Below are 16,839 nucleotides of genomic sequence, written 5' to 3'. Positions count from 1 at the left end.
GGAGGTTTTATAAGGAAAACAATTTTTGTACACTAAACAGGATTTAGGAACTAACAACCCACTCCTGGTGCTTTGTGGTACAATAAGAGATTTTCAAGGCCACAACCCTCAATCCATTATGGAATTCAATAAGGCTGACAACAGCAAGCCGTTGTGTGTGATTCCTCGCAAGGAGCTAATTGCATTGTGAAATAACCGTCTAGGATGTGGATAACTGAGATGGTAAGAGGTATGTTAGAATTTCCCCATACAGCAAATCTAGCAGCAGTGCCCAATATTAAAAATACTTGAGCCATTTCTGTGTGATAGCACTCTTGCTGGTATGCAGCTACTGCTAGACTTCATGGCATTTTCACAGTTATCCAGTGAAATGCTGTCACTGTATGGACAGGAAAGAATCAAGTGAGAGGTGGGGAGGAACCAAAATTATTATATTATCCCCTGAACATTTAAAATTTGTTAGTAGATGTATAAAATTCAAAATGTCACATTTCAAATGTCTATTTCCAAAACATACCTAAGCTGCTACAGTATGGGTACTCTGGTACTTCAACTCCACTTTAACTGGATATCCATTTCCCTAGAAGTAAGCATCACTGAACTCAGCAGGTAGCACTAGGAGCTAAGCTGACCCAAGCTAGATCTTGCTTTCATATGATGGCACTGGGTCCAACCGTTACACCAAATCCATTACAGCATGACCAGCAAGACAGCTGATGTGGCCTCACTGCTGTTAAGAACCCCACTACCTAGTCGGGTTGTGGATTGCATACTTAGCATAGAGCCATTGAAATAAATGGTTCAGGTTTGGTTATTATAACTTAAGTCATTTCACTGGGTCTTCTTTAACTGTTACTAAGTCTGGATCCATCCCATTAGAATTTATGTGTATTGGAATATCCTATGATGCATACACAGTTCCAAAACACCATTTTTTGCCCTTGAATCCAGTAGACCCTGTGTAGCCTCAAAAACAAGGGGGGGAAAATTCGGAGTGGCCATGCAAAGGTAGATTCATCAAAGAGTATCAGCTGTTGCAACTGCTATGAATGGGTTACAAACTCATCCTCAGGGCTGCTTCATCTGATGCAGCTGCAATATAAAGGCAGCAGTTCAAACAACATGCCGTGAACTTGCTTGACTTGTTCTATTTCTTACACATCCACAACCCCAAAGAACTTTTCTCCTTATGCTGTGAAAAAAATGTGTTGCTGATAAGGTTTGGCATTCACAGCCATATTCTGTAAAGAAGCCCTCAAGTTTCACATTTTATATGCTCATGTCATGGTGGCAGTAATTGCATACGTGATCTTTTTTTTCAAACCAACAACCATGTGCAAACATAATTTGTACTATTTCTTGAATTATTAAAATGTTAGTGTAACACGCTCTGCAACCATCCTCAATTTCTGGTACCTCTCTCTAGTCCTCTTACCCATTTTGTCTCAATTTTGCCTTTTGGGGGAGATGTTGAGGATACTTTTTTAAAATGTCATTGGTGTGCATATACATGCACTGAGTGTTTCTCAGGTTTCAGCCCTGCTTTGCCACATATCTGGGGAAATTACATCTGGGGAGAGGGTGAAATGACTATGCAAGAGAATGAAGTGGGAAGATGGCCAGTACGGCTTCAGAGGGCAGCGGCGGGGGGATTACCTTTTTTTAAAAAAATGAAAATAAAGAACCAAAGGGTGGGATTCACCTAATGATTCCTGTCAGCACAAGCACTCTGTGAAGGCTTCCACCTCTGCAACCAATTGGCTCTGTGGGAGGTTGGAAGAACCCTAGAACAGTACATGGGTGAAGAAGGGGGATTGTTCTCTCTGGCAAACTGCAATGTGTGATGCTGAATTTAACCCAAAAGCTTCTTGTAAGCAGAAATTAGAATAGAAGGCAGAGAGTTGGGCTCTGTAGGCTTTCTTGCTGGTATGCTTGTTCTTTTCTCGCAGCAAATGTTTATGTAGGGAAGGGAAATTCTACATTCCAACTACTTCCTGGAGTAACATGGTGATTTAGAATTCTGTCACCTCATTCTTACGTGTGTAGAGCACTCTAAAAGTATGTGAACTGCCATTCTGTTGTTCTCCTGCTAATGGGTACTCTGATAGTAAAGGGAAAGTGTTATAACCAGGTTAGTAAAATACCTCATTCAGGAGCTTGTGGGGTATAGATAAATACAGTATATAGTTGATGGGAAAGAGCCTTCGGTATGGAGGAGAGGGCTGCCATAGGCAGTGATCCTTGGTGTAAGAATGGGACAGTGGGTCACATCAGTGTCCATGTTTTCATCCGTGAAATGCTGAATATCATGGCACTCTTAACCACAACTGACCAAATGGCATGCATTTTAAGTACCACACTGATCAAGTGGAGGTTGTTTTCCGAAAATGAGGATCTTACTTCTTATCTCACATGAACTTAAGTGTACTGAGTTATTTAAAAATAGAAGCAGTAAGTCACTTCAGATTTTGACCCTGTTTTTCAACATTGCATCTTGCCAAGCTTCTCTCTCTGTTTAAATCAATGTATCAAGAACTGGGCCTCATGAACATTCGGATACACATGCTTGATCTTTATGTGAAAGAACAGAGAAAAAGAGAGAATGTGAAAGGGGAAATCCAGTTGCTCTACACAAGGGAAGGCTTTGAGCCTCTCTCTTTTTGTCTCTGTTCCCAGTTGAGGCTGAGAATCCCACTAAGGATCTTGAAGAAATGGCAACACCTCCACTTCCTTTGTCTGCCAAACCAATCAGATTAAGTGGGCACCTGAACAAAGGAGAATTAATTTGTATTCCTAGAAAGAACACAGAGGAAAGAACATCATAGATTGTGAAGCACCTTTTGGGGGGATAGCATCTGGTTCAAATCCAGTTCCTTCTCAGTAGTGTGCTCTTTGTAATGCTGAACCATTTGAAAACGACCCATTAAATGCATCAGCCTTGCAGACAAAGACGGAATGTTTTCACTATTTACATTTCTTTTTGAATATATAACTCTTTGTCGTTCATTTTGATGATGATTTTAATTTACCACAGTGTCTGGTTGTACTATGGGAGCCTTCCACTGTGCATTATGAACAGAACACAGGAAAATGCCGATACGCATTTATAACAATGGGAAAACAACAATTATTCATTTGTGAGCAATTGGAAAGGAGGAATGCACAATATTATAAAAAATGCATACTTGCCCATTGCTCTTCCGGTATCTCAAACCATTTATATAATTTAAAGTTCATTTGGTACTAGCCTCTTCAGCAAAGCAAACCTCATGATCATTTCAACATATTGAAGCAATATCTGTCTTTTGGTGATATTTACATGGATAAATGGTTGTTATGTCTTATCCACTTCTTCTCCACCCACGGCTGTAACAATATTGTTATTATTTATTTAATAGTTACTTGCTACCTAAAAGTCTCCAAGCAATTTACATGTAAAAACACAGACATAAATATATTGCACCATATACAACATATAAAAAGCACACATCGTCCCCATAACAGCAATAGGAAACTTCCGCAACACACTAACAATGATACAAACTCCACTCTTGTCTTTCAAAAGCCTGGGAAGGTAGTAGGCAGCTCAAGCTGTGCAGAGCATTTCACAGACAGGACCACAACGGAAAAGACCCTCTCCCTTGTCATCACCCTCCAAGCCTCATTCAGAGGAGCAGTGTCTCAAATGCCAATCTAAGGATCTGGATAGATTCATATTGGAAGAGGCATCCCATAAGATATTGGGGTCCTGCGCTATCAAGACCAGCACTTTGAATTGGGCTCAGAAACCTGTCAACAGCTGGGAAGCTGCATTAATTAAAGTTCCCAACCTGTTTTCAAAGGCAGCTGGGTAAAGTGCATTGCCATAGTTCAGTACCGAGGTTTCCAGAGCATAGATTAGAGTAGCCAAGTTATCCCAGTCCAGATAGGGTTGTAGTTGGTAGTCGGGCCACCAACTGCTGGAAAGCACTTTGTACTACTGATTCCATCTCTGCCTCACATGGCAGTAGTGGATCTGGAAGAATATGGTGTCACTCAAAAATATCTCAAAATGACTTAAAGAACTCAGGAGAAGCAGAAATGTTAAAGGGTGTCCCTTTGCTATAAACCCATCAAAATACTAATTCAAGCATGTTCTGAGTAACTAACGTTTTATTCTCAGCCTCACTTGATGGGCAAGGAAAGACGATAAAGTAAACTGGTGGCAAAATAGCATTCAATCAAATGGAGACTATTCTGGTAATAAAAACAACAATATCTTCTCATTACATGCTTGTTTGCAAGTTGTGTTGAAAGAAAATTGAGTTAGCGTATTATAATTGAAAAAATGATGGACTAGCAAGGAAGTCACTGCATACTTGTGACTGCTTTAAAATATGCTCCTCAATCAGTTCTTATATTTCAGCATTAAAATTGCAATAGACTTCTGTGGTTTAACAAACTAGCAACTTCACTTTATTATCAACTGAAAAAATATGGAACAGATACACCAATCCTGCTACATTTTCATTTGAAAAGACTACGAAGAAGATACAAGTATTGCCAGAGCAAAAACATACTGGCCACTTTAAAGGGAAAATTCCTGCCCCCCCCCTCTTTAAAATATTCTATTACATATAAATTCACATATTATAAAACACTTTTAAACATTTATCCTTTTTATTATAAAAATTAAATACAAAGAAAGTAGAGTTATTAATGGCATGTTTGAATTTCTATAAGAATGAATTTCAAGTCCTTTTGAGTTTTATTTCCTCTGTTTTTTAGTTTCTCTATTTTTACAGCTGTAGAGATAATGAAAATACATTAAGAAAACTTACTTTGGACTATAATTATGAAACTGTTAGTGAAGGTAAAATTCAGCTGCAAAGCTGAACAATGCATTTGTCAATAAAGCAACAAAGGTATATAATGTTTCATTTTTATTCTACATATGAATGGAGGCCTTCTCAGCATCTTAAATTGTTAAGGAAAACAAAAATATTTCTCTCAACAGATACTGCCAGTAGGGTTGTCCAAGGAAATAATGCACCATATCTGTTCTCAGCAGCCACAGTTATTCTATTTCATATATATTTCTTAATAATAATACATCATTAGTGTTGGTACTTATTGAACACCAGCACTTCCCGTCATATCAAAAGCTGGTAATTAAAATCAAAAGGTATCAAGAGGAAATACCATACCTTAACAAAGAAAAATGTTATTTTACAATATCCAACTGATTTCAGTGGGAAGGACATTAAAGTATGCGTACTTCAGTTTTTTACTCCAAAGTAATACAATTAATGCTTTTGAATTATGGTGCTGGAGGAGACTCTTGAGAGTCCCATGGACTGCAAGAAGATCAAACCTATCCATTCTTAAGGAAATCAGCCCTGAGTGCTCACTGGAAGGACAGATCCTGAAACTGAGGCTACAATACTTTGGCCACCACATGAGATGAGAAGACTCCCTGGAAAAGACCCTGGTGTTGGGAAAGATTGAGGGCACAAGGAGAAGGGGACGACAGAGGACAAGATGGCTGGGCAGTGTTCTCGAAACTACCAACATGAGTCTGACCAAACTGCGGGAGGCAGTGGAAGACAGGAGTGCCTGGTGTGCTCTGGTCCATGGGGTCACGAAGAGTAAGACATGACTAAACAACAACAACAACAACAACAACAACAACAACAACACAATTAAGTTCAATAGAACATGCTCCCCATGAAGAAATTATAAGATTGTAGTATAATCAAGCATGTAGCATAAAAATGAACGTCTATAGTTTATCCTTAGATTTAGTAATTCCAAAATACCCTCAACCTGATGCCATTACTCCCCAGAGTAGCTTCTGACAGCTCTTTGTCCCCATGGTTTGTTGCAGTATATAGACCCCACAGTATACTTACAAATATATTAGCATTCATGTTAAATTACTGGCCCATAAAAGTATTAAAACTCCATTAACTTTAATTAACCTTATGTTTGACATACATATATTAAAAAAGAAATTAACATGACATTAGTTAATAGTATGGAGCTGAAATTTACTATACTAACTCAAAGCATTCCTGGCTCTTGTTACAACTTTACTCATGAAGCCATTGTATAGTTTTGCTTCTGATTTCCAATGAAATAAATGCATATTTGATTTATCAAGACACTAAAAACACGTAACACTATGAAACTGCAAGTTTTCATTGAAATTCAATCAACAGAAAAGCAATAGATCATAAATAGCTTGGAATTTTTTACCCAATGCAATGAATGCTGATATAATAAGCATTTCCCTAGATGTTAGGTGACACATTAACTTATTTTAGTTGTATTTTGACATTCAGCCTACCCAACTAGCCTGAAATCAGATTCATTCTATCTCTTGCTTTCGTAATTGTATGGCAGAAGCATACATTTAAGACAGTTTGAACACCCCCCCCCCCCAGTATCTACTGATACAGGTTGTATTCTTTTGGCTAAAAAAGTTGTACCAAGTTTTGCATGTATGCCTTCCTTAGAATATTGAAAGGTTTATATAATATAATAGCAGTGTGTTTTGTCTCCCATCATTAGATCACTACAGTGCCACAAGATATTATTACCTCATCTTCTGGCTTCTTAAATCATGGCTACAACTGACCTTGTCTTTCCAAAATGAATTCTGTCACAATAATGACTTTTTCATTGTCATTCTTCAAGCAGTCATTGCCAGGTCAAGAAGCCACAACCGAATTAATGCTCATTAATCAGGCTCAGAATTACTTTCACCATACTAGGGATTCTAAAATTCAACCAGATATGCCTATGTGACTGAGGAATAACTAACTATAGCAATATCATTTGTGCTTGCCTAAAATTCACCAAAAGGCCCAGAACTCAAATTCACATTTTGCCTTCAACTTGTATTTTCATAATGCATTATGCAGACAAGAGCCAGAAAAATCACACCACTTATTAAATTCAATAATTGAACAAAAAATAACTCCAAGGAAAAAATATTAAATGAGCATTTCAATTAAATACTAACCCAATATTTAAGAGATTTTTTTTCCATGAAGAATTATATTTTAGAGTATATATGATGGCATACAAATGTTAGCTCCAGAGGGGCTTTAATATTACTATACTAAGAATCTACTATGTGCAGCTTGTCAGTGTTTACATGTATAGGGTCAAGCATATATCACTATTACTCATTGCTTGTTAAGCGTGCCTGTCAAATTCTCTTAGAGTATAACAATTACAGATTGAGGAACCTACTAACTTTACAAGAGACAATGATCTCAGTTCAGCTGACTATCTCTTCTGTAAATCTCCACAGGGTTCAAATTATTGGCTTCAATTAAAATGTTGCATCAATTAACCGTGCCATTTATCAGATTTAAAGAATGCAAAATATTGACCCTAACTTTGATCTTATTGGATGTGAACACTAATCCTCCTTTCTGCAAATGGTGCTTGTACCAATTTTATGCCATCTGAGTTTTCTGTCTGTAATTTGAATGAATCAAATAAAATCTAAAAAGTCTTACCAATTTACCATACAAAAATATTCACAAGCTTTAATGATCACACATTCGAACCATTTTAATCCTTTAATATTATTAATGTTCATAACTGAATAATTATCATTACTAAAATAGCCTCAAAAACGTATTTTGCTTTCCCATCATTTTAAAGGATTCATCCAAACAAACAAGGTCTGCTGAGACATAGATGCAGATCTATTTTAAAATAGTCATCTACCGTATCTGAAAGACGTATCACAAAAAATACTGTGAAGCTATTGGCTTATCATTCCGTTCTGAAATACAATGACCTTTTGCTACCAATTCGACTCAAAGGAAAATGTCATACAAAAATAGGTTCATATTTCAGAATTGCTTTGTGCAATGCGTAGTGCTTTGAATCTGGGTGCTAGGTTGTCATCCTGTTTCAGTGTAAATGCATAGCCTGCTTCAACACAAGTCCCAGTGAAGTGAACTGAGGTGATGTTGCAGAGACCATCAAGAGCAGAGCCTAAGAACATGTCTGTACTAGTTGTTTATAGTGTGTCAGTTCCAATTTAAGATGTCTTTAACTTGCATCTAATCTGCTATCTTTGTGCATACAACATCAAATGATCATTGGAGATGTCATGTGCTTCAATGATCTCTGCTAAAAATGACCGTATTGAAAAGAGGCCTATGTGTATTACTTTAGTAAAAACCTATTTATTGGTCACCGTGACCATTGCCTGTGGGAGGAGTCTATAGTACATCCTCTTCATTATTCTCTCTCTCATATGCCCCTCCTTCTCATATACCCTCCTTGAGTTCAAAAGGTAATATTTACATCACAATCATTGTCTACTGATTATACTTATTTTGGTAAATGAACCCCTGATAATCTTCTGTTTTGCTGTACAATAGAATGCTCATAAAGTATGAAAATTTAAATTAAAAAGGAAAGTTCAAATGGAGAATTGCAAAAGCCAAATCAGTCCCAGGCATTTCATAGACAGGCCAGAATAGAGTCCACCACCACAATATAATTTTGTAATGAGCCTTTAAATTTTTTCTCTTATGTGCTTTGAGTCTCCTTCCTTTCTCTTTCCATTTCAGAATAATCCCACATTTGCTGATACTGTTTCAATATGAAAAGATCAGATCAACAGCTACCATGTACTGTAAGCTCTGCAAATTAATATTGTATCTGTAAAATAAGGCCCATTTTAATTCTCCCATAATATAACACCTAAAATGTTATCATCACCCAGCACTAGTTTTTACTGAAACCTACGTCCAAGTAAGCAAAATGGGTTAAGGCCACAACGTAAAATATTATTAACATTATTTTTGAAATTATAGATGTCATAATAGACAACTGATGTAACATCTCTCGTAATTTTATATTATTTATAATTGTAATTGGATGTTAATTCAGCTCACCATTCAACCCTTTTGAAGACTAAATATCATTTTTGTAAACTAATTTAGCTTTGTCAATAAGAAAATTAGTCATCTCCTGATGTACTAATAGCCTAGGTGCGCTAACAAGATCAAGAGTGAATTGCTTACCATTTGTGAAAACTACCAGTTTAAAATAATTTATTGAAAAATAGGTTCAAAATGTATCAAGAATGCCCAATGCATTTATACCTCTTTCAATTAAAGCTTAAAATTCATTCTCCGAAAGCCATATCTACAGCACGCACACACACATAGGGGGACGATCATGCAGTTTTCTGTCCGTTTAGATCCCATTGTGTCTTTTATTCTTAAATGTATGAATGTACACATTTATTTACATATTAGGTTGACTTTTTTACTTGAAATTTAGCACTACAGGACAGGCAGTCCCTGCAAGGAATGAGTAATTTTAAGGGGATGGGGCATATACTTCAGAACCCATTATTGTCCTATTTTGATGATCAATCAAGTGGAAGAATGTGATGACATCATCTGCTTTAAGATTAGTAATTCATTGCCTCTAGCTATCAGAAGCCACCCAATAAGAATAAAAGAAAGCCAGGGGAAAATGTTCTGTTCTTATTAACTTTATGGTAAAGATTTCTTTCAGGTCTTTTGTCTTTTTCTGCTTTGAAGACATACCATGGTCTTATTGAAAATTTTCAATGAATATCTTATTGAAGTTTATGATGCAGTTGCAGATATTTGGTTTGTGTGCCATTTTAATCCAAAGGCAAGTTACTTTGCTGTCTATGATAAAAACAGCAATAGATTTATTTGCCGAAAACTAATCTTCTAAACTGTTTTGGTTGTAATCCCAAATTGGTTATTTAAGCACCAATCTGTGCTCAGGATCATATTTTCACTTACATATGAGCTCTGTACTGGAAATAAGCCTTAAGCAGTTTTAAGATCCATTAATTAAAAGTATGCCTTCCTAAATCTCTGCCACTGAAATAAGTGAAATTCAAAAGTGCTCAACTCTGGCTAGATCAATATTGGTCTCTAGACAGCTATAAACTTTCATATAAAATGATCCCAAACCATATTGCAATTGACTCTTGCAACAGCAAAATTAAAAGATATATTTCCCTAAAGAAAACTGATCCGTGCATGGAAAAGAAGTTTGTCATATTGTATCTGGTAGCTATTTCTGGACATAAATTGCATAGATTGTATGCCCGCAATCTATTCCTGACCTGGTTTCCTTTAAAGTTTGCTTGCATCTTATGAGGATGTTTAAATAAATTTCACTGCAGCAGAGCAAATATGTAAAGTGAACAGAAATTATAGCTTCTTAACTACAATATGAACTGGTTTATAAATGCTTTATATATTTATTATATCATTCAGAATTCTAATTCTGCATCAAACTTCAACCATGTTGGTTTGAAACATGTCAATTCTTTGAAAAAGTTATTTTTTAAATTTCACACCATCCTATTTAAGCCTTCATTGGTGAAGATGACGTGGACTGCTTAAATGAAAAATTATCAGAAAAGATTGGAATAAAGGTCTCTGTACTCCTTATAACATTTATTATGTCGGTAAGATATGTGATGTTTCACCTATTGGCAATACAATTCTATACATGTCTACTGAGAAGCAAGTTCCACTGTCCTTTCACTGTTGAAATTGAAATTAGTTGCTTATTTCAGTTAAATATTACATAAAAGCAAAGGTTGTTAATGTAAGTTCTAAATTTGACTGTTTCTATTTGAAATTTCCATTTATTTTGAAAGACTGGCAACATCAATGAGAAAAAATAATGAATATATTCTACTGAATGAAAGAAACACACACCACTCTATTTACAAATGCAATGCACCATCCATTATTGTTTCACTGATAATTTCTGAATCAACACATAAAACGTTTTAACATTCCTGACATTCCATTTATTAATGCCACTGGTAATTACATTTTCATTGACTTCTTATCTCATTCTTCTGTCCCAAATTCAAACAGAAATAATGTGGAGCTGTCTGAATTATTGCCAGATGTTTATAATGATTTATTGACTAGGTTCATTAAAATGCATTTATCAACTCATTCGAATATAAATTTAATGGTTCCAGTTGACGCTGCCATTTTATTAATGTTGCTTTTATCTGCCCAGACTGGCTACTTCAACAGAACAGAAAGGTTTCCAAGCTAAATGTTTTTTTAAAATGCTTTATTTAGTTGCAATGCACTGCAATTCTTTGCATGTTTACCCACTGAACTCTCACTGAATTTAATTAGATGGGTAGCGCCAACTAAGCATGGGACTATTGAATAAATGCAGCCTATACGAAAAGGGGGAAATGCAGTACATCAGTTTCGCTGAGGGGCTTGTATGTTTATGTCCAGAGAGTTCTGCAATTCAGGAATCTACAGGTAAATTTAGGTTAGGCTGGAGTTCAGTACCTTAAAGAACTCTGCCTCTAGGGATAAGTTGGGAACAAGAATGACTCTGCTGACATTAGGTAAATGCCTGTTCAGTGACCTTCATTACCAAAGCTCTTGGCTTTCAGGAGCATCTCAAGCATTCTGTGTCACTGCTGATATCACTGTGCAGAAGGCAACATGACAGGGTGCAAATGAGAAGCAAACACAAAGTGGCCAACAATCAGCACAGAGAAAAGGCAAATCTTTCGGCACAGCTGGCAACACAATATTGTCTCAGTGTGTGTCTGATAATTTTTTTTATACTAGGGCAAGCACAAGAGTAAAAGAATTTTGCATGCTAATAATACCTAATTCTGTTTAAACTTAAGGCATAGTCATCAAAATGGTATTTGATGAAGGGTAATGCCAGATCCAATTATATTTTGAAAAGGCTGGCTCCATCTATAGTATAATTCTATAGGTTCTACTCCAGAGTGTGCTCCATTCAGTTCAATAGGGCATACTGTCTGGACAATGTGTATAGGATTGCAGACATGGTTTACAACAGTCTTGCTACACTTCAACAGCCTACGCCTGGGTACCAGTGCATATTATCCCCCTTCTTCACATTACATAGTGTCTTGTATTAATTAGGCTTTTCCATCTGCTCAAACTGTACAAATGTGAATGTTTTGTGCAAGTCTTTTTTTTAAAAAAACAACAACACAACCTCACACATCATTTTGTTGCTGTTTCAGAAAGCTCTATGTACACAGTATAAAACTGTGCCAGTAGATACCAATGGTTATTTCACCACACACATTTCCACAACGTGGAATTGTGGCATCTAGTTCAGTTTACAGCGTTAAGTTCAGAACTGTAAGCTGCTGAGATACAGGTAGGTAGCCCTGTTGGTCTGCCATAGTCAAAACAAAATAAAAAATAAAAAAAATTCCTTCCAGTAGCACCTTAGAGACCAACTAAGTTTGTTCTTGGTATGAGCTTTCGTGTGCATGCACACTTCTTCAGATACACTGAGAGTATTTGCACACTAAAGCACAGCACAGTGTATCTGTCCAGGACAGGTAGATTCCACAGGTAGAAAGACGGCGACCTAGATAAAACAAAAATATGGGTGGGCAGCAAAACGCTTGCTTCCGTTTGGACGAAAGTGTCCGCAGCTGCGTGCCTGGGTTTACCTGCCCATCCTTTCCAAGATTCGAGGCGCCAAAGACGCGCACCATCAACGCAAACCGAATCATTAGTATTCTCCACCCCCTCTATGGAAAATTAGAAACGGTGTGGATGGGGAGGGGGCAATGCAAAATAGTGACCAGGGCAGAACCACCCTTTCCAAAACATTGTCCAGAGCATACTAAACAGAGGATTCCAGATCAGAATCACCATTTGGCGCCCGATCCAGCCCCTCTTGTTCCTCTCATTCCACCCTGACCACCGACATCCCAGGCTGGACCCTCATCTCCCCAAGCCTCCGAGCAACTCCCATAGCGGTCCCTTCCGCTTCGTGTCCTTATTTCCTTGTCGCCTTGTCCCGCTAGCAGCGTTTCCCTTTGGCTCTTCGGAGCCTCCCCCCTCCCCTGCCAAAGAGCCTTTCTTTTTCGCTGCCTTGCTTCAGACAACCTCCCGCTTTGCCCCTTCTTCTTCTTCTTCTTCTTCTTCTCCCCCAGCCTCGCGTTCCTCCTCGCGCCCGACCTACCTGCTGGAGCCGAGGGGACGCGCTCGCTGCCTCCACACGCGCTTCGTCCGAGCCAGCCCGCGCTGCTCTCCCCGCGCGGTGTGAATGCTCATTTAAAGCTCGGCGCCCGCTGCTCAGTGGCTGCTGCTCCGCTGTAGTCTCCCGGCTCTGGCTTCTTCCTTTCTCCCCTCACAACACAAAGGCGCTCGCGAGCCCGCTCCGAGGAGCCCGGCGAAGCGGCCCCGCCCCCGCCAGAAGAGACCCGCACCTGCCGCCGGGCGGCTCCGTACCCCCCACTCCGCCTCTCCCGCCAAAGTAGCCAAAGCCCGCCCCGCGCCGGGGTAAAGTTAAGACGCAGCCGAGCCCGCCGCGTCCAGCCGCCGAGAGAGAGCTGGGCGGCGCTAGCGGTGGTGCTGACCCTGGTCGGGGAGGCGGCGTGGAAAGCCTGGCACGCGGCGCATGGCTGAGGACCTGCCCCGGCCGCCCCTCCTCTTTCTGAGGCAGCTTTCTGTGCATCCAGGTGACGCCAATGACAAGGAGTGTTTTAGGCGGGAGAGGAGGTTGGCCATGAGTCAACCTGAGGGAAGGAACTCCTTGGCCTATTAGGTCCGCCAATTGCTCCCTCAATATATATATATATATATTAATTAAAAAAAATGCTTTGGCCAGAAAGTTTCTCCATGCTCTCCAGCTAGGGCAGCTCACCTCACAATGCTACCAAGAAAGAGGTGAGGCAGTGGGCAGATATTGGCTGATTTCTTGCTGTTTCTCTGGGTAGCTTGGAGAGAAGGTTGGGCCTGGCTAACATGGACTCCAGCTTCTGCTGGCAGCAGCCAGCATGGCCAATGGTCATAGAATCATAGAATTATGGAGTTGGAAGGGAGTGTGAGGATCATCTAGTCCAAATCCCTGCAATGCAGGAATCTTTTGGTCCAATGTGGGCCTCAAACCCACAACCCTCAGACTAAGAGTCTTGTGCTCTACCAAATGAGCCATCCCATGGGAGCTGAAATTCAGCAACTTCTGGAGGACATAAGAACATAAGAAGAGCCCTGCTGGATCAGGCCAAAGGCCCATGTATCCTGTTCCCACAGTGGCCAACCAATGCGAAGCCTGCAAGAAGGCTGCTGAGGGCATCACATTGGCTACCTCTGGCCTAGAAAGAGAGAGATGCCACCTCTGTCCACAGGGAGAAAACAGGTGTACAAGTAAGTAAAGGCAGCTGCTTGCGCAAGGAGCAACCATTACATTTAGTCGCCTCCTGCACTCTTCCTCTATGTACAGCAAATCCTTCCCACCCAGAGAGGGACAGAAGGCCAGTTGAGATGGCAGCAAGTTTTGCTCACCCACCCGCTCATTCACTTGGGTCCCAGTCATTTCCAGCAATGCCGTGGAAAGAGAAAGGGTAAGTGAGCAGAGAGAGCTTCTGCGAACAAGGTGGCAAGTGAGCAATCAGAATAATAACAATAATAATGATGATAATAATAATGATAATAATTTCTTTGTACCCCCCCCATCTGGGTGGCTTCCAACAAATATTAAAATACATTAGAATATCACAGATTAAAAACTTCCCTAAACAGGGCTGCCTTCAGGTATCAGCAGTGGCCTCTCCTTGCAACCATTGCTTGCCCAGTCCTTTTGATTGTGCTTGGTCAAAGATAGCAGGGAAGAAGCAGTGGCTGGTACTCCCATCTCTTCCATGAGCACTGTTTCTGGGCAGTGAAGTGCTGAGGATGATATTTTTTTTGGAAATAACTGCTTGTTTACTAGAAGCTACTTCCTATTGTGTTTGATAGGACTGCCTAGATTGCAACCCAATTATTCAAACACACACATAAATCCTGTGTAGAACAACTGTGGGAATTACTCTTAGTCTAATGCTGCAAAACCCTTAGCTGAGGAAGTTCCATTGAATTCATTGTGACCCATTTCCAAGTAAATGGCTGCATATATTGTTGTTGTTGTTCAGTCGTGTCCGACTCTTCGTGACCCCATGGACCAGAGCACGCCATGCACGCCTATCTTTCACTGCCTCCCGCAGTTTGGCTAAACTCATGCTAGTCGCTTTGAGAACACTGTCCAACCATCTCATCCTCTGTTGTCCCCTTCTCCTTTTGCCCTCCATCTTTCCCAACATCAGGGTCTTTTCTAGGGAGTCTTCTCTTCCCATGAGGTGGTCAAAGTACTGGAGCCTCAACTTCAAGATCTGTCCTTCCAGTGAGCACTTAGGGCTGATTTCTTTAAGGATGGATAAGTTTGATCTTTTTGCAGTCCATGGGACTCTCAAGAGTCTCCTCCAGCACCATAATTCAAAAGCATCAATTCTTCGGCGATCAGTCTTCTTTATGGTCCAGCTCTCACTTCCATACATTACTACTGGGAAAACCATAGCTTTAACTATACAGACCTTTGTTGGAAAGGTGATGTCTCTGCTTTTTAAGATGCTGTCTAGGTTTGTCATTGCTTTCCTCCCAAGAAGCAGGCGTCTTTTAATTTTGTGACTGCTGTCACCATCTACAGTGATCATGGAGCCCAAGAAAGTAAAATCTCTCACTGCCTCCATTTCTTCCCCTTCTATTTGCCAGGAGGTGATGGGACCAGTGGCCATGATCTTAGTTTTTTTGATGTTGAGCTTCAGACCATATTTTGCGCTCTCCTCTTTCACCCTCATTAAGAGGTTCTTTAATTCCTCCTCACTTTCTGCCATCAATGTTGTGTCATCAGCATATCTGAGGTTGTTGATATTTCTTCCGGCAATCTTAATTCCGGCTTGGGATTCATCCAGTCCAGCCTTTCGCATGATGAATTCTGCATATAAGTTAAATAAGCAGGGAGACAATATACAGCCTTGTCGTACTCCTTTCCCAATTTTGAACCAAACAGTTGTTCCATATCCAGTTCTAACTGTAGCTTCTTGTCCCACATAGAGATTTCTCAGGAGACAAATGAGGTGAGCTGCATATATACTGTGCTTTTAAACACATGGCTTTTCCCAAATTGGCAATAATATCCTCCCATCCTTTTCCATTATAGCAACAGTGTAAAGATACCACCCGTGGCTTTTATTTATTTGTTCTTTTTCTCAGTTGATACAGAAGCTAGGTTGGGGAGAAATGCATCAAAATGCAGCATTTCATATGAAATGACAGGATAGACACATAATAGAATATATGTGGATTTTGTTTAATGTCACGTGTACACCGCTTCCTAAACCAGCAGGGGAGCACATTAGATGCAGAGTTAACAGGCACGTGAACCACAGCCTAAGTTTCAACACAGTTAAGATGCCTTGCCTTGTGACATCCACCCAGGCTGCATCTTCCTGGATGTAGAAATTGCTGTACCCCAAACCCAACATTGACTGCCTGTGCTTTCCCATTGCTGAAAATATGGACCAAATGCCTATCTGCTTGAACACCGGACCTCTAAATTGTGAACGCTGCTCATGGTAAATTGGCATTCAAACTGGAAAATGAATGAGCATGTGTTGTATGGTCATATGTTCATTTTAAAGCTTTACTCATTTTTATGCCAAACAGGTAAGAGGAAGGAAATATGTCAGAGAAATATTCGTTTTCGCCTGACACTTTTGTTACGTTCAAGATATGTGATATCCAAGTGAACAATCTAAAAACAGGCTGCTATTTGGAGGCCTGGAGGCAAAAAGTCAGCTGTTGCATTAAGTGTAAAGCAAATATTAATACTTGCTTTGATATGTGTTGGCACAATTGATGTCATTACATTCACACCAGCTTTTAATAGCATTCAGTATTGCTGGCTACGAAATCAGTTTTTTAACACAGTTCTCAACAACACAGACACAGATTATCCATGAAGCTG

General features: G+C 39.5%; 1 protein-coding gene across 1 annotated transcript in view; it reads right to left on the bottom strand.

Annotated features, from left to right (window-relative positions):
* The window catches only part of SLC6A1 (solute carrier family 6 member 1), a 72,538-nt gene extending 59,142 nt beyond the window's left edge, over nt 1–13,396 (bottom strand). Inside the window, exon 1 of the mRNA XM_033140773.1 lies at nt 13,018–13,396. The gene's annotated coding sequence lies outside the window, so the exon portion shown is untranslated. The remainder of the gene's footprint in view (nt 1–13,017) is intronic.
* Nucleotides 13,397–16,839: the final 3,443 nt, after the last annotated feature.

The sequence above is a fragment of the Lacerta agilis genome, chromosome 2 (genome assembly GCF_009819535.1).
Source record: "Lacerta agilis isolate rLacAgi1 chromosome 2, rLacAgi1.pri, whole genome shotgun sequence".
In the NCBI taxonomy this organism is placed as follows: Eukaryota; Metazoa; Chordata; class Lepidosauria; order Squamata; family Lacertidae; genus Lacerta; species Lacerta agilis.
Note: the sequence above shows the minus strand (reverse complement) of the source record. Positions and strands in the feature narration are given on the sequence as shown.